This window comes from Mus caroli, unplaced genomic scaffold (genome assembly GCF_978045245.1).
Source record: "Mus caroli unplaced genomic scaffold, Mus_caroli_1 scaffold_1, whole genome shotgun sequence".
In the NCBI taxonomy this organism is placed as follows: domain Eukaryota; kingdom Metazoa; phylum Chordata; class Mammalia; order Rodentia; family Muridae; genus Mus; species Mus caroli.
In genome coordinates, this window is record NW_028227256.1 from 55,658,915 (window position 1) to 55,679,988 (window position 21,074).

The following is a 21,074-nucleotide window of genomic DNA, read 5'->3' on the forward strand; positions in this document are numbered from 1 at the left end:
TGGCCTAGTCGGCCATCAATGGAAAGAGAGGCCCATTGGACTTGCAAACTTTATATGCCCCAATATAGGGGAATGCCAGGGCCAAAAGAATGGGAATGGGTGGGTAGGGAAGTGGGGGGCGCTATGGGGGACTTTTGGGATAGCATTGGAAATGTAATTGAGGAAAATATGTAATAAAACTATTAAAAATCAAAAAAAAAAAGAAATATTTATTGGAGGTAAAATGAGAAAACTGAGAAGCATGTATTCCACATGTGTGCTCTGTGGAGGACATTTCATATCCAGATTGTAACCGTAGATGTTATGGCTGGAGTTCTAACTCTCATAGCTATGGAGATAATATACCATAGGAGGTAGCTGAGTGGTGAACAAGAGACAGAATCAGCCAGGCATGGTAGTTCCTACAGAGGCAGGAGGATTGCCACAAGTTTGAGGCCAGACTGTGTCATGCTCCATCCCTGGTGAAAAGGGAGCAGAATCAACAGACTGCCCCAGATTACCCTTGGACATGAAGGGAAATAACGGGATTTAGGGGCAGCAAGATGGCTCGCTCAGTGGTAAAGGTGTTTCCTGCCGGGTCTGAACACTGAATCCCCAGGAAGGAGCGCTCCAGCGTCAGAAAGCTGTCCACCAATCTCCGCAAGGGTGCACGCCCCATGCAGCATATGTGGACAAAAATCAATAATGTTATAAGACACACACACACACACACACACACACACAGAAAACATTGCCAGGACAAGGGTCATTTTAGACACTGTAATAGTTTGCATATTGCATATCTGTGATGTTTTGAGTTAATTTTGTTAAAAGCTAAGATTCGTTTGCAGGTGTTTTCATGAGTTTTGGCTCGTTCTGCATCATGTACTGAAAGAGCATTTTCCAGTTGAATTGCTTTGATGCTTTTCAGAGGTCAGTGGGTTGCGTTTGCAGGGCCTATTTGTGAACTTAATTGTTTTCTGTTGATTCACTGATGTGTTATTTCAGAATCATACCATCTCGGTTGCCATAGCTTACATTAAGCCCTGATGTAAACGATGCTGGGGGAATGGAGAGTTCTGATGGAATATGTTTTCTTTTTTGTTTTTTTTTTTTCTTTTCTGTCTTTTTTTTTTCTGTTCTGTTTCTCACTATGTAACTCACGTGTGGGATTTATCTTCTGCCTCTGTCTGCTTGCTGAGATTCTAGGCATAATTGCTCTGTTTCATTTTAAGGAGTTATTACATTAAAGGTTATTTCTTTTAAAATGGTCTGATGTCTTTGATATTTATCACAGCACATGTATGACATAGAATTTGTTTTGTCTTCATTTGTGGGGTATGCCTGCATGTTTTTATATTATGCTAAACATTCACGTTTTCCCACTATTTAAGCAAAGGGTAAACAAAACAAAACAATCTATCTGTTTCTTTTTAATCAAGTTGCCAGAATCTAGTAAATATGAGTGAAGAGTCCTGTTTGATATCTGAATCTGGGAAAGACCAGTACTTTCTGTATATAATATTTATATGTGCCTTAATGAACCTTGCAAGCCAAGTTGATTTTTCTTCTCTCTCTCTCTCTCTCTCTCTCTCCTTTTTTTCTGACCGTGTTTCCTTCACATACACAATGTCAGGGTTACAGCGCCCCCGCCCCGCCCCGCCCAGTTTTTGGCAGGCAAGCCTTCTACCAAATGATCTCATCATCAGCCTTGATCTTTTTTCTCTAAAATTGATGTTTACTGGCTTGTGTTTACTGTGCCAAGTACGAGTTCCGTCAGGGTGATACTTGTGTGAATGTGTGTAATGTCTTTTAAAGGTCTCCCTTCCCAATATTATCCACTCAGATAGTCTTCCTCCCTTTCTCTATCTAAATCTCAATAGTTCTCTCTCTTTCTTTTCATGTCCCCTCCTGCCTGGATCCCGCATATGAGAACCGGCCTTTTTCAGTCTGGGCTATTTTCATAAACATGGTGATTTCCAGTTCCACCCATTTCCCTGCGATGGCAGTTCTGTTCTTCATGTCTAAAGCCAGCATCATTATAGCATACTTTGTCTAGTCTTTACTCATCCACTGGTAGGTACCCAGGCCCATTCCCTAACTTGGGTATTGTGGGTAGTGCCCAGGTGAGCATAGGAGTGGAGTTTAATTGAGCTGAGTTCCATTCTTTTGAGTATAGCCTCTAAAGTGGCGCAGACAAGTTACATAGTAATTCTGTCTTCAATCCTAAAAATGTTATGCAGATAACTGTGTTGTCCCCATGTTTGTCAGTGCAGTCCATGAGTATTTGGTGTCTTTGGAGGCCATAAGAAGATATCGGATTTTCATTTTCTGATGATCTGAGCTTCATCTTCAAGGGTCTTTTAAGAGCAGCTCCTCATATCTTCTTCTGATGAGGGGTGAGAGCTACACCTAGCTGTGAGTATAAGGATATGTATTTAGAATGCTGTTAGGAGTCGTGCTGGTCTAGTAAAGTGGCTTGAGTATGTATGTTCTCTGAGGTCAATGACATTAACTCCAGGTAGTTGACTAAATTCTCAGTACCAGGCTTGATACTGGCACTTCTGTTGAATGGGCCTTAAGTCCAATTAGAGAGCTGTTGGTTACCACCAAGAAATGAGTGCCACCACTGCACCTTTAGGAGTATCTTACAGAATTAGCTGGTTGTTAGTGTGGTTCATGCAGCAGACAGAGACCATCCTAGAAAACCATAGCTGGCCCAAATACAGAGAATAGCAGATAGTGGGGTGCCCAGCCCCAGTGGACAAATCTACAACACAACTCCTGCACCTAAGACTGGGGGAACATCACTGAAAGAAGCGCAGAAACATAATAAAAGCCAGGGACTTGCAGGTGTGCTATGAGATTATGTTTCCTAGAAATGACAGGGAAGCTACACCATGATACTTGTAACGGCTATTCCTGGTTGTCAACTTGACTATATCTGGAATGAACTACAATCCAGAACTGGAGGGCACCTGTGATCCAGATCTTTAGACTAGAAGACACAAGTTTCTGACCTGGATCTTGGCATGGAGATCTTGAGGCTCAGTGGCCATGAAAAGCTTAGGCCCAGGCAAGGTAATACACAGCCTTAATCCCAGAAGTCTGAGGCAAGGAGAACTCTGAGTTCAGGGTCAACCTGGGACAAAGCAAGTCCCAGCTCAGGTGTGATGGTTCACACCTTTAATCTGGGCCACACCTTCTGCTGGAGACCTATGTAAGGACCTTGAAAGAAAGATTTGCTCTTCTTCACCGTTTGCATTAACTTGCTAGCAAGTTAATCTCTGTGCTGGAATTTACTTCTACAGTCGACCAGCTGAAACAACTAGCCTCTGAGTAACTACTAGATTCTTGGACTTCCCATCCACAGCTGCCCATTGTTGGGTTACTTGGACTGCAGGATGTAAATCATCACAACAAATTCCCTTAATATATACTTTGTTGTCCTTTTTGCTTGTTTGTTTTTCAAGACAGGGTTTCTCCTGTGTAGCCCTGGCTATCCTGGCACTCACTCTGTAGACCAGGCTGCCACTCTCTCTTTCTCTCCTCTCTACCCAATACACACACACACACACACACACACACACATACACACGTGTGTACATATTTCTCTCCACTTGTGTTACTCTGAGCACTAGCAGCTGTTTTAAGTATTTCTCATATGTCAATTCAGTTGATTTTCATAACCCTCGTGTGCAGAAATTATCAACACAAATGGTATTTTTCAAACAATAAAATTAATAAATGACAAAGCACTGAGTCAGGCAATAAGAAACAATTGCCTGACTGGGTGTGATTGAGCCAGGTGTGACTCAGACTTGGGGACTGAGCACACCAGGAAGCTGAGGTGGAGGAGGGCATTCCCCACTGGAGTGTCAGTGACTTCCACAAAGGTTTGGAGGAAGGAGAATCATGTGCCCTGAGCAGTTGGCTTCCAGTCCACATTGTGTCTGGATTGGTCGGAAGCCTGGCTAAAACCAAGCTTCCTGGTTTGCCCTGGTGGCAGCAGGAAGAGGCTACCCCCTAGTGGCTGGAGGGGAAGGAGTTAATGTCTTTAGAGCACTTGCTTTGTGTGCAAATGTCATGTGCACTGGCTTGCTTCCTGTGGATTACTTCACAGAGTTCTTAGTGGGAGGCAGATCCATCTGAGACTAAAGGCCGAGCTCATTCCAGGATAGAAAGGCAGGGAGACTCCTTGGGGACACAAGAAGGGAGGGGAGCCCCCCACCTTGTGTAACTGTGAGCCACCGGTGGCTTACATGAACCGGGTACTCCTGAAAGGCAGGCTGGGGCTGAAAGAGACTAGATGGGGAGAAAAGAATGAGGCCAAGACAAATTTTTCTCTGATCAATGCTCCAAAGTTTACTAAGAGTCTGTGCTTATAAAGAGGGGAGGCCCATCCCCTGCCAATCCATTCTTGGTGCCTGGAGCCAGCCTGTAGGCGAGGTGCAGGAATGTCTCAAGGGTCTCTCAGCAGGTAGCAGAGTCTCAGAGAAGAGCAGCTGTAGTTGACATAACAATATAGCCATCTAAGTTGGAAGGCTACACCCCAGGTGATCTCATATTCAGTGGCAGCAAAGTCTGAATCAGCCTGCTTCAAGGCTGAGGGAGGCTACAATTCCTACCTAAATATATACTAAAAATTATCTGGACTGGGCATAAAAAAATTTTTATGCTCCATAGTCCTGCCTGGGAGTTATGGTGGCTGGCAGCCATGCCTGGCTTGGGAAATCTCAGATTTTCCCAAACTATTCTTATCCTTCAAGAAGAATATATGCAGCTTGTTTGTGTTTATTTTGCACAAACATGGCTCTGTGGTGTATTAGTAATAAACCATGGCCTCTTGGCATATACCTCTGTCTTAGATTGATATAGTTCCGAAATCTGGTTGCCCATCATTGACTGACCGGCTCTCATAGCACACCTTATTCCCAAATCAGACCACAGCCACAATACATACTCAATATGCTTCTTCATATTGATGAATTTCTGCCACCTGTGCTTGCATGCTTGCTGAAAATAGGCTGTAAGGTGTTGACTGATCTGCTTGAAAAAAACAAAGTCGAGACAGTTGAAAAACAACAGGATAAAAGCTTCTTTGGGGAAGCCCAGGTACTTTATTCAGTTGCAAATTAGCAGTGATCAAGCTCAAACTCTGGCCTCCCGGTGTGGGGGAGGTGGCTTTGAGAATTAACAGAAAGGCCGAAAATTCTCTGGAAGTGGAGGCTGTACTCCAAATTAACTCTTCCAGCTAACAAAAAGATTTTTAGCCATCATCAAGGTTAGAATCATACTTACTGGAAGATTCAGAGTCTGTGTCCACTTGACGAACCAATCTTTCAGGTAGACATCAGGATCCGTCTTCTTTTTGTGCAAAAACACAGACCGAACCTCTTCCCCAGATTAAAACAGGGTCTGGACCATTCCACACATTAGTTAATGGGTCCCACCATTTCACCATGGCATAAGAACTGGAACTAACTGGATGCCAGTGGTGATCCACTACAGAATGACCTTTAACATCAGTTTGCAAAAAATTTAAAATGAACAAGACAAAAGCAAGATGTGCTTTTGGTGACTTTGGGGGTATAACTGCCCCTGTTTCGTTTTAAAAAGCCAATTTTTCAGAGTGTGATGAGCATGTTCAACAATTCCTTGTCCCATGGGGTTATAAGGAATTCCAGTTTTATGTTTGATACCAAATTCCTTACAAAATGAAGTAAAATTTTTGCCAGTATAGGATGGCCCATTATCTGTCTTAATGAGTTTAGGCAATCCCATAGCATTAAAGGCTTGTAAACAATGATCAATTACATTTCTAGAGGCCTCTCCCATATGTAGAGAAGCAAAAAGAAATCCTGAACATGTATATATTTTAATTTTCCAAATTCTGCATAATGAGTTACATCCATTTGCCAAATATGATTAGGCATAAGGCCTCGTGGATTAACTCCTAAATGCATGCAGCACTGGAGATAATGTAATACATTTAGGACATTGTTTTACAATCATTCTTGCCTGCTCCTTAGTGATCTTGTGTCGGAGCCTTGAGGTATGGCTAGAGAGATGAAATTTATCATGATCATGTCTAGCCAAAGCAACAGGATCTGAAATTAAAGCCTCTCCTATTAGAGCTCTGTTGATGCAATCATTTGCCTGCAGTTAAAGGTCTAGGAAGACCAGAATGAGCACATATATGACCAATATAAAATGGATGTTTTCGGGCAAGAATGATGTTTTGCAGTTGTGAAAACAGAGATCCTGCTGGTGTATTAAAGTTAAATGTACCACAAGTCTCCAAGAAGGGAATCGATTATGCAACATATAAACTATCAGTAAAAAATATTAAAAGCACCATTTACAGACCGAAAGACATTCAGTACTGCTGTCAGTTCTGCCAACTGAGCTGAGAGGCCAGGAGTCTCTATGACTACTTGTTGATTATTCATAAGATATCCAGCTTGCCCTTTAGAGGAGCTGTCAGTAAAAATCAAAAGAGCATTATACAAAGGCTGTAAAGAAGTTATATTAGGAAATATCACCTCATGTACATTTAAAATTTTTATCAACCTATCTTGAGGATAATGATTATCTATAATTCCTATAAATCCTATTTGAGCAAGCAACTGAAAAAGTAAAACGTAAAAACAAAATTCTAGGTCTTTAGGCCCAGGGTTGGCAATGTGACCTCTGTGACTCATTGCTCCAAGGTATGCCAATCATAAAACAGATAGCGACATTCCTCCACCCACCCGCTGGGTTCAAAGAGTGTTCATTCAAAGAAAGTCACCCTGACCATTACCGGATTCTGCTATGCAAATGTGCTATTGTAAGGGGCTCTTAGAAACTGTCTTGAGAGTTAACCAGAACAATTACCAGGTATTCCTTGTGACTCTTGTGACTTTGCACTTCCTTGGGACTCTTAACTGGTATCTTTGGTATTTTCCAACAACACCCTCCCCACTTCCTTGAGTTGTGGTTTCTTCCTTTAAATACCCCCTTATCCAGCTACTCAGGGTGCCACGGTCCTCTACCCCTGTGTGGTGCATGATTGTGGGCCCGAGAGTGCTCTTGAATAAAAATCCTCTTGCAGTTTGCAGCAAGACCATTTCTTGTGGGTGATTTGGGGTGTCGCCTCTCCTGAGTCAGAACGTGGGGGAGTCCTCATGTTGTGGGTCTTTCACAACCAATCCATACTGTGTTGCTTCAGCCAACTATCTTGATCTACAGTATAAGGCTGAACAATAATATCTGGCTCTTTGCCAAAATAAGTTAGTGCCTGCTTCCTTCCAAGTATGATCATCTGAGATACTGTTTCATAATATGGCAGGATATTACATTTAGGAGATATCCTCAAATATATCCACATTAGAGGATCCCTTTGCCACAACAATCCTGTAGGCATATGAATCGTATTAAAAATTAACAGATGTAAAGGCAAAGAGTAATCTATATAAGTGATAAATCGTTCTTCAATAGCTCTTTCCACTTGTTGTAAGGCCAGCAATCCTTCTGAGGTTAAAGATCTAGGGGAGGTAGGATCAGAACTCCCTTCAAGAATATCAAATAAAGGTTTCAATTCCCCTGTAGTAAGCTTTAAATAGGGGCAAAGCCAATTAATATCACCTAACAATTTTTGAAAATCATTTAAAGTTTTTAAATTGTCCCTGTGAATAACTATCTTCTGGGGGGAAACAGCTTGATTTGTAAGTCTAAAACCCAAATAATTATAAGGATCCTGAGTTTGTATCTTCTCAGAAGCTATTTGTAGTCCTTTATCAGCTAAGGCCTTTCCTAGATCTCTGTAACACAAAAGCAAATCCTGGGGGTCTTTTCCTGCCATCAAGACATCATCTGTGTAATGAATGATGTAAATCATAGGCCATTGTTGTCTCACAGGCTGAATGGCTTGTGCCACAAACTTTTGACATAAGGTAGGATTATTAGCCTTGCCCTGTGGGAGAACTGTCCATTGATATCTCTCCATAGGTTCTTTAAAAATTTATAGAAGGAACATTAAAAGCAAATCTTTCACAATCCTTAGGATGTAAAGGAATAGTAAAGAAACAATCCTTCAGATCTACCACAATTTTATAATATCCTTTAGGAATGGCTACTGGGGATGGAAGCCCAGGTTGTAAAGCTCCCATAGGTATCATGGTCTCATTAACCTTTCTTAGATCTTGTAACAATCTCAATTTACCAGATTTTTTTCTTGATAACAAAAATTGGAATATTCCAAGGAGACTGAGATTCTACTAAATGTACTGCCTCTAATTTTTCCTGCACTAGCGAACAGGCAGCTTCTATTTTCTCTTTAGGTAAAGACCACTGATCAACCCACACCGGAATATTATTAAGTCATTGAATTTTATCAGCATGGGATGCAGGCAAGATAGTGGCCATTACTAAAATACCCCAAGCCTCTTGTGTTAGACACACAACAGAGGAACCAAAGTCACCTTGTCCTCTCTCATTCTTAACATATCTGGACTATAGTGGCTGCAAAGGAACTAAGAGAAGTTGAGCAATTCTTTGATTAGCAGGTATAGTTATAACACCATGAGGGGAAGCAGCCATGATTTTAATTTCTCCCCCATAATCATTATCTATAACACCTGGATAAATCTGCAGACCTTTTACAATAGAACTGCTTCGTCCTAAAAGAAATCCACAAGTTTCTGCAGGTAGAGGTCCAAAAACTCCTATGGGCAGAGTTTGAACTCCCATTTCTGTGGTTAATACTGTGTGGGTGGTGGAACAGAGGTCCAATCCTGCACTTCCTGGGGTTGCCCTGACAAGTTCAAAAACAGATTTCTTTTGGGCAACAGCTTCATGGCCCCATAAGCTGCTTGCTGTGGGTATTTCAGGGCCTAGGGATGGCCCCTTCTCTCGTTTCCCGGCAACAGGAGGCCCGGAATGTCTGACTTGGATTTACACACCCTAGCCCAATGGTTGCCCTTCCTGCATCGAGGACAAACTCCTGGAGCATGGCCTGCTTGCCCACTCTCAGCACCTTTATTCTTAGGACAGTCATTTTTAAAATGACCCAAACTTCCACACTTAAAACATGCATAATTCCCTCGTTTCTGTGAAAGCATTGCTTGTACGGTGGTTTCTTGCAAAGTGGCGGTGAAAGCCAAACCCTGATAATATGATGGCCCAATCTCTGCACCAAGACGGATATATCCCCCTAGATCCGTCTGTCCTTTGTGCAGTTGGATAGTGGCGCAACACATGGTGTTAGCATTCTCATAAGCCAATTGCATAAGGAAAGGGCTTCCTGTGTCAGAGTCTCCAAGAATTCTACTAGCTGCTATTAATAGCCTATCCACAAAGTTATGGTAAAGCTCGTCAGGACCCTGCCCGAATGCTGGCTAAACTTCCACCAAGATCCCCTTTAGCAGGTAACTGTTTCCAAGCGCGGCAGGCAGCCATAGCAACCTGTGCTTACACTCCAACAGGAAAACCAATCTGATTAGCATTGCCTTCATATCGACCTTCTCCTAAAAGCATGTTAATATCCCAGTGTGGATTAGCTGTCTGAGCATTTAAAGCGGCAGTTTTCTTACTGGCTTCTCGCCATTCAGAATCCCAAAGTAAGAAATCTCCTCCTGACAGAGTAACCTTACATAGAGTCTTCCAATCTTGGGGGGTTAAGTGTGACTCCATGACAGTATCCAATAATGCTTGTGTAAAGGGGGGCTGTAGGGCCATATTGTGCCACAGCTGTTTTTAACTCCTTCATCACCTTGAACTCCAAAGTCTTGTATTGTCTGACTCTATTATTTTGCTGGTCAATTATCTCAACTACAGGAAAGGCTAGCACTTCAGATGTATCTTGCCCTTCCCCATGAGCCTGACACACAGCTCTTTCTAGGGGAGATTGGTACATTTCAGAGGAGTTGTTCTTCCCTGTATCTGACCCCTTTCTAGCTCCCGGAGCTCATTAGTCAATTTCTGCCACTTAATTTCAAACTCTAAGTTACTTAGTTGCATGTCCATTTGAGTAGCATCTCCTATAGTGGAGGCCATAGGTGGAGCGGGAGGCTTGCGAGGAGGCCAATCCTCATCAAAATATTTGGCGACTCCTCTTTCTGAATGATCTTGCTTGTCTAAAGTTAGCTCATATCAGAGTGTCTATATCTTTCTAATTTAGGGTTGAGAGGGCCCCTTTCTGAGAAAGTCCTCTCTGACGGGCACTCTTCCTGAGATTCTTCAAGCTCTGTCTGGGTACTATCTGACACCTGCGAGATCTCCTTTTCAATAGCATCTTTTATGAGTTCCCAGAGGCAAAGGGCGAAATTATCTGCCTGGGTGTTTTTCAAAGCTGCTCCAACTCTCTCCCAGGTTCTCTTATCTAAAGTTTTTTCTTCTCTGAACCGTGGGCAGCAAGAATCTATCTTATCTGAAAATTTTTCTAACAATTGTTCTTCAAACCCTACTCCTCTCGCCTGAAGCAGCTCTTGAAGGCCGCGGACAATTGCCTGTTTGGAATTTTCTAGTCCCATATTTCGCAGACAAACCCTAAGTGGAATCAGCTGGGTCAGCACTGTTCCAACTTAGCCTGTATCCTATCACACCTCCAGCAACACTTTAAAAAATGAAGTTTAAAGCCAGCGCTAGCATAAATACCTGTTGCTCACTGTGCCCGGTACGATCTTCTTGTTCTTCCCTTCTCGTGGAGCTCCACATAAGATAGCGGTCCCTCAGTTTTACCCTGCGGTTTTCAGGTCCGTGTTCGTGGCGCCAATCTGTAACTGTAAGCTGCCCGCAGCTTACATGAACCAGGTACTCCTGAAAGGCAGGCTGGGGCTGAAAGAGACTAGATGGGGAGAAAAGAATGAGGCCAAGACAAATTTTTCTCTGATCAATGCTCCAAAGTTTACTAAGAGTCTGTGCTTATAAAGAGGGGAGGCCCATCCCCCCCACCCCCCTACCAATCCATTCTTGGTTCCTGGAGCCAGCCTGTAGGCCATGTGCAGGATAGGTTGTGTCTCCCGAATGTCTCAAGGGTCTCTCAGCAGGTAGCAGAGTCTCAGTGAAGAGCAGCTGTAGTTGACATAACAATATAGCCATCTAAGTTAGAAGGCTACACCCCAGGTGATCTCATATTCAGTGGCAGCAAAGTTTGAATCAGCCTGCTTCAAGGCTGAGGGAGGCTACAACCTTGGCATCTGGTTGAAGTTAAATGCCAGCAAAGAAGCAAGAAACCCAGGACAATTAATAACTACTTCAGGCCCCCTTCCCATCCCACCTGTAAGTCTATAATTTTCTGGGACTTTCACTAGAAACCCAGTTATAGAAAAAGACACGGCTTAGTGGTTAAGCTCACTGACTGCTCTTCCAGCGGTCCTGAGTTCAATTCCCAGCAACCACATGGTGGCTCACGACCATCGGTAATAGGATCCGATGCCTTCTTCTGGTGTGTCTGAAGACAGTTACATTGTACTGACATAAAATAAATAAAGACACGTACTAAATTGTAGTTTCTGGTTTCGCCTTTTGAGACTTTACTTCTACCCGGGGCATTTCGGAAGAAATGCTGTGCAGGCAAGAGGACTTAAGTTCAAATTCCCTAGCACCCATATAAAAGCGGGGCATGGCCGTGTGTGCCTGTAACCCCAGAGTTGCACAGACAAGACGGTCGGCTCACGGGAGCTTCATGGCAAGCCCGCCTGGCTGAAATGATGAGAATCATTTAAATCATTAAATGGTGAGTCCCCATTCAATGAGGGACTCCACCTCACATCTTCCTCTGCGTGAACACCTACCTGCACATTACTACTTCATTTCGGTTCTGGGCTGTGAATTACTTACAAGTGTGTTATTTAGTTTGCAAATAGTTAGAAGATTGTTCTCTACATTTTCCTGCTGTAGCAAATTCCTGGCCACTGACACCCAATCATATCTTTGGCAGAATCAAGGGTATTTGACACCAGTGGTTTTTGTGAATTTCATGTCATCTGTGGCAAATACCTAGTAATTCCACCAGAGGGCAGCAAGGAAACATGAACAGGAGATGTCCGAGTCGAAAAGAGGGGAAAGGGAAACTGGAAAGGGGGTTGATGCAAAACTCTACACAGTTTTTATCTTACAGTATATTTTATACTTTTTGTTTTGTTTGTTTTTCAAGACTGGGTTTCTCTGTAGCTCTGGCCATCCTGGAACCTGCTCTGTGACCAGGATGGTTTTGTACCAGGATGAACTTGAGGTCCACATGCCTCTCCTTCCCCAGTGCTGGGGTAAAGGTGCGCACCCTCATTGCCTGGCTATTTTATACTCTTTTATCTACTGGTTTTTACACAAACACAGGGCACTATCTATGCAATGGTAAAGTGATGGCTGTTGAATTATGTAGCCTTATTGAGGGCATTTAAACCAATTTTTGGTTATTTTATCTTTAATATATGAGTATTTTGTTTACACAAATCTAGGTTCACCACATGCATGCCTGGTTCCAGAAAGAGGGCATTGGGTTCCCTGGAACTGCAGATACGGAAGGTTATAAGCCACCATGTGGATGCTGGGAACCAAACCCAGGTCTTCTGCGATAGAAACAAGTGCCCTAAACTGCTGAGCCATATCCCTAGTCCCAAAACATTTTTCAAATTGCATTATTTATTTACTTGAGTTTGTGTTTGAGTAAGTGTGTGGGGGGCTGGCGGGGGGCATGTCTGGTGTGTGTGTGAGGTCAGAAGACAATTATCAAGTACTCCTTCAGTTCTCCCAGAACGTAGGTCCCTTGGATCAAATCAGGCCATCGGGCAGCAGGCATGACAGCTAAATCACCTCCCTGGTCTGCCTTTTGGCATTTTAAGATGACTTCTGGTGAATATCCAATACATTTGTAATCAGAAAAAATATTTGAGAGGGGCATGTTCATCAATTTATTATAAAAGATGTTTATATATGTAAATAACATCCTTTATAACAAAGGAAGGGAAGAGAAGGTTGGGGTGCAGGAGGCAGTGTGCAGAGCTTCCATGTCCTCTTGGCATGGCCACCCCCAGAGTCTACTATTCAGATCTTCTCTAAACGTGTGTGTGTGTGTGTGTGTGAGAATGTGTCTCTGTGTGTATGTGTCTGTGTGGGAATATATCTATTGTGTGTGTGACTGAATGTATCTGAGTGTGTGTCTGTGTGTGTGTGTCTGTGTGGGAATGTATCTATGTGTGTGTGACTGAATGTGTCTGAGTGTGTGTCTATGTGTGTGTGTCTGTGTGTTAATGTGTCTCTGTGTGTATGTGAATATGTGTGAATGTATCTATGTGTGTGTGAGTGTGTGTCTGAATGTGTGTGTGTGTGTGTGTGAGTGTTTGTGTGTGTGAATGCCAGAGGTCAATGTTGGCAGTCTTCCTCTACAGCACTCCATTTACTCTCTGAGAGGGCTCTTACTGAGCCTAGAGCTCATTGGTTGTCTAGACTGTCAGTCAGTGAGCTCCGAGGATCCGGTTTTTTCTGCTCTCTTCCAGCACTAGGGTTTCAGGTGCAGACACCCACACCAGGCTTGGGGAGGTGCTGGGGATCTGTACTCAATTCTTCATGCTTGAGCAGCAGGGACTTTACCTCCTGAGTCATCTGCCCAGCACAAAAGTCATTTTTAAACACATGTTCTTAATGATGTGAGATGAGATAGAGCCACCCTGGGAAAGAGTCTGATGTGCCCAATGTGTCCAGACGTCTGGAAGGAAAGTCTTATTGGCATTAGCTATATATACCATCTTGGTGACCCTGAAGTTGCACCTTGAAGGTTGCCAAGAGATGCTCCCACTTTTTTTTGGGTGAGTGAGATTATAGGGTAGCTCTGGAGGTGGCTTGGATGGGATTATAGTGGTTCCTTTGTTCATTTTCCAGACTGGGTCTCTTTATGAAGCTCTGGCTGGCCTGGAACTCCCTATATAGACCAGGTTGGCCTCAAACTCACAAAAATCTTCTTCCTGTCTCTTGGGTGCTGGGATTAAAAGTGTGCGCATGGTGGGTGTGCACCCACCATGACGGGCTTCTTCCAATCTTATAAAGTAAAATCAGGACCTACTTGGGCTCCACAGGCCTGTTTCATGTTGTTTTGTTTGTTTGGTTTGGTTTTTGTAAAGTGTGTGTGTGTGTGTGTGTGTGTGTGTTTGAAGGTGTACACTGATTCCTACTTTGTAGCTGGGAATGAAGAAGGAACCTAGGCAAATGTTGATCTGTTAGAATTTTTGCTTCTCAGCTGGAGGAGAGTTTTATACCAGATTTCTCAGTGAGGGGGTCCTTTCTGTTCCTAGTCCCCATAATTTTCTCTATCTTTCTATCCGGACTCACGTTCATAAGCAAAATGTGGGAGTGGAGGTGAGAAAACAAAGAAGATAAATAGGAGAGGGGCATAGCGTGCTGTTAGAATGTCTACCTCACATGTACGAGGCCCTGGGTTTAATCCCTATCACAGGGAAGAGACACCATGACCAAGGCAGTTCTCACAAAAGAAAACATTTAGTTGGGACTGGCTTGAAGTTTCAGAGGTTCAGTCCATTAGCATCATGGCAGCACATAGGCAGACATGGTGCTGGAGAAGGAGCTGAGTCCTCTATCTTGATCCACAGGCAAAAGGGGACAGTCTTCTTCAGGCAGCCAGGAGGAGGCTCTGATTCCCACACTGGGTGGAGCTTGGGCAAGGAGACCTCAAAGCCCACCCCCAACAGTGACACACTTCCTCCAACAAGGCCACACTTCCTAATACTGCCACTCCCTGTGGGCCAAGCATTCAAAAACATGTGTCTATGGGGGCTATACCTATTCAAACCATCACAATCCCTAACACCAGAAAAAAAGAAAAAGAAGTCTGAAGTCTCTCAGGGCACACTCTTCCCAATGGATTAAATCTAAAAAAACAGTGCAAAATGTAGACACACACAGAGAACAGCAAGTGAAGAGTGAGCTCAGCGGCAAATAAGGGCTGGCCACTAGCACCCCGCCCCCACCCCCATAGCCCTCCAGTCCCTTCATTGCACTCTTAATCACACAGTCCCTTTCCACATGTCTCAGTTTCTTTTTCCCAGTGTATCCTTTCTCTGTCTTTGTAACCTTTAGAGAGGTCTTAGAAAAAAGAAAAATCTGAAGACATTGATTTTCAAATGTAAAATGTCTCTGAAAACACTGCACACCCGCACAACATACACAGACAGCTCAGTGAGCTGACTTTCTGTTTTGGGGTCAGAGAGCACAGGCCCTCAGCCAATAGTCCTTCTCAGCCTCAGAGACAGGCAGACAGTCTCTGTCTCCTTCCTGCCTTCTCTAAATCAATGGTTTCATTTCCTTGCATGCTTCTCTCAGTGCAAGCTCCGAGCGCTGGAAAGGGTTGCCTCGCACAGCAGTGCGTGGTTCTGCAGCTTCTGGCTTTATTCTGGCTGGAAGGACACACAGCAGAGGAGGGAATTAGAGTTGACAGCAGGAGTGTTTTTTTTCCTGCCATCAACCGCTGCTTATGTGCACTGTTCTGTGCAAGGATACAGCATAGCCTGGGCTATCAGAGATGATGTGGTTAGAAGGAGGTCCAGGGGAAGAGGTAGCTCTTGGAATCTCATCAAAACAACCTTAGTAGAAACTTTGGAAACACCTGGGAGAAGCTGTAGATTTCTGACTGAAGATGCAAGCAAAACTAAACAAAGACTTGAGCGAGAGACACTGTAGTGGTTTTAATGCGAATGTCCCCATTCCAATACTCTTGTATTGGAGCCGTGGTTCCCAGTTGGTGGCCATGTTTGAGGAAGTTGACGTGGTTTGGCCTTGCTGGAGGAAGTGCACCGTAAGGGGAGCTTTGGGATTAAAGCCTCACTGGTTCTAGCTAGCTCTTTCTGCTTTGGGCTCTCAGCTTTCTTCTCCAGAGGCCATGCATGCCTGGGGCTTGATGCCATGACTCTCTCCCAGGACAGACCTTTTCCTCTCCTGAACTGTCAGCCAGAATAAACTCTTCCCATTACATGTTTTTAGCACAGCACCAAAAAAAAAAAAAAAAAATGTAGCTAATACATGCACCTTACCCGGGCCAGTTGTGGTGGCCTCACATTGGAGGTAATTTGGGATAGCATAAGGCAAAGGCCCACACAGAAGAGGCTGAGAGGACAGCTTGGTCTTCAGAGGGGCAGCTGCAATTGAGGGAACCCCAAAATATCCCCGAGAAGGCTTGGAGTATCTCTTCTTTTCTTTTTTCTTTCCTTTCCTTTTCTTTTTCCCCTCCCCTCTCCCCTCCCTTCCCCTCCCCTCCCCTCTCCCCTCCCCTCCCCTCCCCTCCCCTCCCCTCCCCTCCCCTCTCCCCTCCCCTCTCCTCTCCCCTCCCCTCCCCTCCTCTCCTCTCCTCTCCTCTCCTCTCCTCTCCTCTCCTCTCCTCTCCTCTCCTCTCCTCTCCTCTCCTCTCCTCTTCTCTTCTTCTCCTTTCCTTTCTTTTATCTTCTTTCATTTTCTTTCTTTTTTTTCATTCCCTGTTTCCCTTTCTTTCTTTCTTTCTTTCTTTCTTTCTTTCTTTCTTTCTTTCTTTCTTTCTTTCTTTCTTTCTCTTTCTTTCTTCCTTTCTTCCTTCCTTCCTTCCTTCCTTCCTTTCTCTCTCTCTCTCTCTCTCTCTCTCTCTCTCTCTTTTAAGACAGGGTTTCTCTGTGTAGCCCTGGCTGTCCTGCAACTCACTCTGCAGACCAGGATGGCCTCAAACTCACAGAGATCCTCCTGCCTCTGCTTCTGTTTCCCAAGTGCTGGGATTAAAGGTGTGTGCCACCACACCTGGTTAGGGCATCTTTCAAGACAAATGGAGAACTTGTTCTATTTAAAGAAACATGACTCAATATGTGGGCGGTTGCTTAAAAACCAAGTGATGATTCTACAGAAGAGTTATATCCACTGCAGCCCAGCTGGCACGGAGACATTCATTCTCTTCACCTTTCTGAATCCCAGTTCTCAAGGGATATCTTTCCTTTTGGTTATGACAAACATTTGAAAGGGTTATTCAGACAATAGTTGAAATTAGGTGTGGGGATGTGCATGCACCTGCAATATAAGCATATGGGAGGCTGAGGCAGTATTGCCTGAATAGGCCTGGTTACAGCCTGGGTACTGGCATTCCTAAAAGGCTAGGCCCAGCCACCCTAGTAAGTCAAGTAAAGATCAGTAACAGTGAAAAGCAGAGAAAAGAGATGTATGTTGTTATGAAATGTATTACAGGTGGGAGTGGGGTGGTACCTGGAGGGCCCATGCCAGGGTGCCCCCTGAGAAATCATGCCATGCTACAGGCCTGGTATAAAAGAAGTGGGGAAGGGAGGGCAGTGAGGGCCTGGAGAGAGGTAGAGGTAGACAGATGGGAGCAGAGCCATGACAGCAGAGGACAGAAAGTGGTTCGAGAAAAAGAGATGGCTGGGCACACATATGAATGGAGAGAGAGAGAGAAAGAGAGAATTGGGGTGATGAACAGTCTTTTTATATGTTGCCCGCACCTGGTGGTGGCAAGTGGTGATGGAAGGAAGCCATTGCCAGGTCCCTGGGAGGAGCCTAGCAGAATCACCTATAAGCTAACATGTAATCGGGGAAGAGGAACAACGAAGAGAGTCTGGGATCCCCAACTCCATTTCCAGGGGTCTCAGTATGACCTTTAGGTTTAAATAGCTAAACAGTCTTGGTCAGGCTGTGGTCCCACCCACCATTGACACTTAGTTGACTGGACTTCTGTCTCATCCTGTAAGGTGGTCTGAGGAATTGTCAGAAATGTGCAGTGTCTTTCTAGGAGACAAGTTCTCTCTGTAGTGGCCATCAAGCCTTTGGAATTCTAATTCCATGGGCAACCACGTGTGTGTGTCCAGAAGTCACATGAAACTTACAGGAGTCTGTTCTCTCCTTCCATCATGTGTGCTGTGGGGATCAAAGTCTGGTCTTTAGGCTCGGCAACAGTTTCCTCTACAAGCTGAGCCATCTGGTGAGCCAGGACCATTATTTCAATGGACTGATAAACAGAGGGTCACAATGGCGCTTTAGATAAAAGATCTTCATTCCTGCCAAGAAGATTATAGAAGGACGATGGTTACCACTTTGAGGCCAGCTTGGTCTACATAATATGCACCAGGCCTGGATGGATCACATGGCCGCACTGGCCTGGCAGAAATAAATACATGCTAAAGAGACACTTGTGTTAGACTATCAGACTGCTAAACAACAGACCCCAAAAGAAATGGGACTTTCTCGTGGAGTCTCGCCCTGGGAGAAGTAAATGCCACCACCCAGAGGAAGAAAGTGTCTCTCAGGAAGAGATTTTACAGTTCTAACTTGTCAGGTGCCTTACATGATGAACCAGAGCAGGTGGGTGGTGGCTCAGGGCTGAGCATGGCAGCAGGTGGCCAGGGCTGCTTAGGTGTGTGTATCTGCCCCGACCTGCAGGAGTAATCAGTGGGGACCCAGGGCAAGGGAGTGAGAGACTGGGAGGAGAGGAGACAGGAAGAATGAGAGCAAGTCAATCATACTGATCAAGCTCTGAAAACTTTATTCAGAAGTGGCAATATAAGCATAAGCAAGAGGAGGCTCCAAGGGAGGGGAAAGAGCCCAGGGGTTCTCTGGAGGTCAGGTGGCAATCTTCAGCTCCTGGAACCGACGGTCACAGTGTCCTCTTTATCCACAGATATTCTTACTGTTATGACCACGAATGTTCTCTCAGGATTGTTTATGTAAGCTAGAAAATATCCACAAGGCCATGACTCCCATCATGTATCCTTGACCCTCCAGTTAAACTTCAGCTTCATTTCAGGGCCCCAGAAAGTGGACTGGGGGAGCTTTTGTATCTCTTGGTTCCTCTTCCCAATGTGGCCACACTGAGTAAATCTTTTTTTCTGTTTTCCATTATTAATTTGTCTCTTTCAGTTGACTTATTAAGGACAGTTGACTTATTAAGGACAGTTGACTAAATATGAATGGAGAGAGAGTAAGTTTAGTAACAATGGCAGGTTCTCTCTGTCTGTCTCTGTCTCTGTCTCTGTCTGTCTGTCTGTCTGTCTGTCTCTCTCTCTCTCTCTCTCTCTCTCTCTCTCTCTCACACACACACACACACACACAGAGGAAGAAGGAAAATGAAAGATGAGAAAGGTTTCTTTCTTTCCCTTTTCTGTGTCTTCTCCCCACTCACTGGGCATCTTGTATGTCAGGCTTGCTTGCTTTTGCTTGTGGCCACACCTCTTGGCTTTCCTCCCTTGGCTTTCCATTTTTCATCCTCTTTGAGCAGGGGGGGGGGTGCGGGGGAAAGGCCCTGTTGAGGCACCTCTGGTTATGGGCAGTCCTGACACCTAACCTCTGGTGTCACTACATTGCGAAGCTCCTACTTTAGCCAGTGAAGCCTCTCATGTCTTGGTCTCCTTCAGTGCCTTCTGGTTCAGTGTTTGTCTGTTGATAAACAGAGAAATTCACGAAACCTTTTTCTGCTTTGTTGGTCTCACATGCGTGAGCCTCTATTCTCAGAGCACCTTGGAGAGCCTTGGGATCCCTTTTAGTTCCATGCTCTTGTGTCCTTCGTTCTTTCTGAAAGAGGAGGAGCCTACAAATGAGTTGTCTTGTGGGGTTTTGTGAGTTTTGTCTGCTTGTTTGTAGATAGGGCTGACCACATAGCTCTGGCTGGCCTTGAACTTGATTTGCAGACCGGATTGTCATCATATTCACAGAGGTCCATCTACTCCCATGTACCAACCATGCCTGGCCAAATAAGTGATCTTATAGTAGCTCACAGATATTCCTGAGCCCACCTGACACTGAAATTCTTGTCATACTCAGTTTTGTAGACTTTTGTACACTGAAGTTTGTATGTAGCACGTAGGAGCCAGGCGTTGTGAATGGGCAGGTAACTGCTACAGCTATATCCATGATACCACCCCAGAGCCCATCTGATCCAGGGAACTAGCAGCCTGAAGAAGAGAGCAAGACTGTATTCCCCTTTGGTCTTGGGTGGTAGATACGAGCAGATTAAGATGGTCCACTAGGTTTATCGGGTGTGGAGAAATGTAGGGAGGCTCCGTGAAGAGCTCCAGCATAGGTAAATGTAATGGCTCAGGGAGAAGGTCTGAGGACCACAGAGAACTAATTAATTACCACGTCCCATCGGTGTTTTGTACCCAGTTTGATCTGTGGAGGAAGGAATACATAGAAATGGATGGAACCTTTCCGAGGTGCATTAGACATCGCTTGTGTCCCACTTTAGTATCTACTTAGCTTCTGGGGTTCACTTGACACTTGTTCAGCAGATGAGAAAGGGCTTTGATAGTGCTTCAACAAGGTAATCTTTGTAACTTCACTACAGTTGTTTGGGATTTTGTTCTGTCCATCCTCATGGAAGGTTTTGTTACGTAGGCAAACTGTTGACCTCTGATTGTTTGCAGATTTGGAAAGCCATTGGAGAGACAACCAGGTGCAAGGATACTTCCACCTACTGACAACCCAACTAGAGCTTTGTTAATTGAAAGGAAAAAAAAAAGGAAGCTCAAAAGAACCCCAAAGACACCGTACATGGTGGAAAAGACACTTCCCAAGTCAAGCTGCAAGGAAGACTCTGAGACCAGACCAGCTGTCCGGAAGAAGCAGAGGCCAGCTGAGCTGCAGAAGGTTGTGCAGTGAGCTCCAGGTTCCCAGTGTGGTAAGCTGTCACCATGCTGGGATAGACCTTGATGACGTCTTTGAGTCATTTATGTTCTTGCACATAATGCCTCACCCATATTCCTGTAAGTGACCCTCAATAAAACTAATTGACTCATCAAGTTGGACTTTGGTGGCATTTGTACTTTGGTTTGTCTGAGAAAGTAGATGTGTATATTGTGTCTCCCAGGAAGTTTTGTTAGGTAACACCAGAGCAAGAGAGTGCCCTAGTAACTTACTTCTTTCAACTAGGCCCACCTTCTACTTTCTGCTGTTCCCAATAATGTCATGATATTATGAGTCTATCAATGTGTTAATCTCTTCCTTATGTCAGAGTCTTCATGACCTAAATGTTTCTGGAAAGTCCATCAAATTCAATGTGGGGACTCAAAAACTATGGCCTAGTAGAGGCTTGGCAAGCACTCAACTACTGAGAAACATGCTAGCCTCAAATTTACAGACCTCAAGAG

At 44.4% G+C, this 21,074-nt stretch overlaps 1 protein-coding gene across 1 annotated transcript in view; it reads left to right on the forward strand.

Annotated features, from left to right (window-relative positions):
* Cflar (CASP8 and FADD like apoptosis regulator) overlaps positions 1–20,732 on the forward strand; it is a 51,201-nt gene extending 30,469 nt beyond the window's left edge. The window contains exon 12 of the transcript XR_015047074.1: positions 20,352–20,732. The gene's annotated coding sequence lies outside the window, so the exon portion shown is untranslated. The remainder of the gene's footprint in view (positions 1–20,351) is intronic.
* The last annotated feature ends 342 nt before the right edge of the window (positions 20,733–21,074 follow it).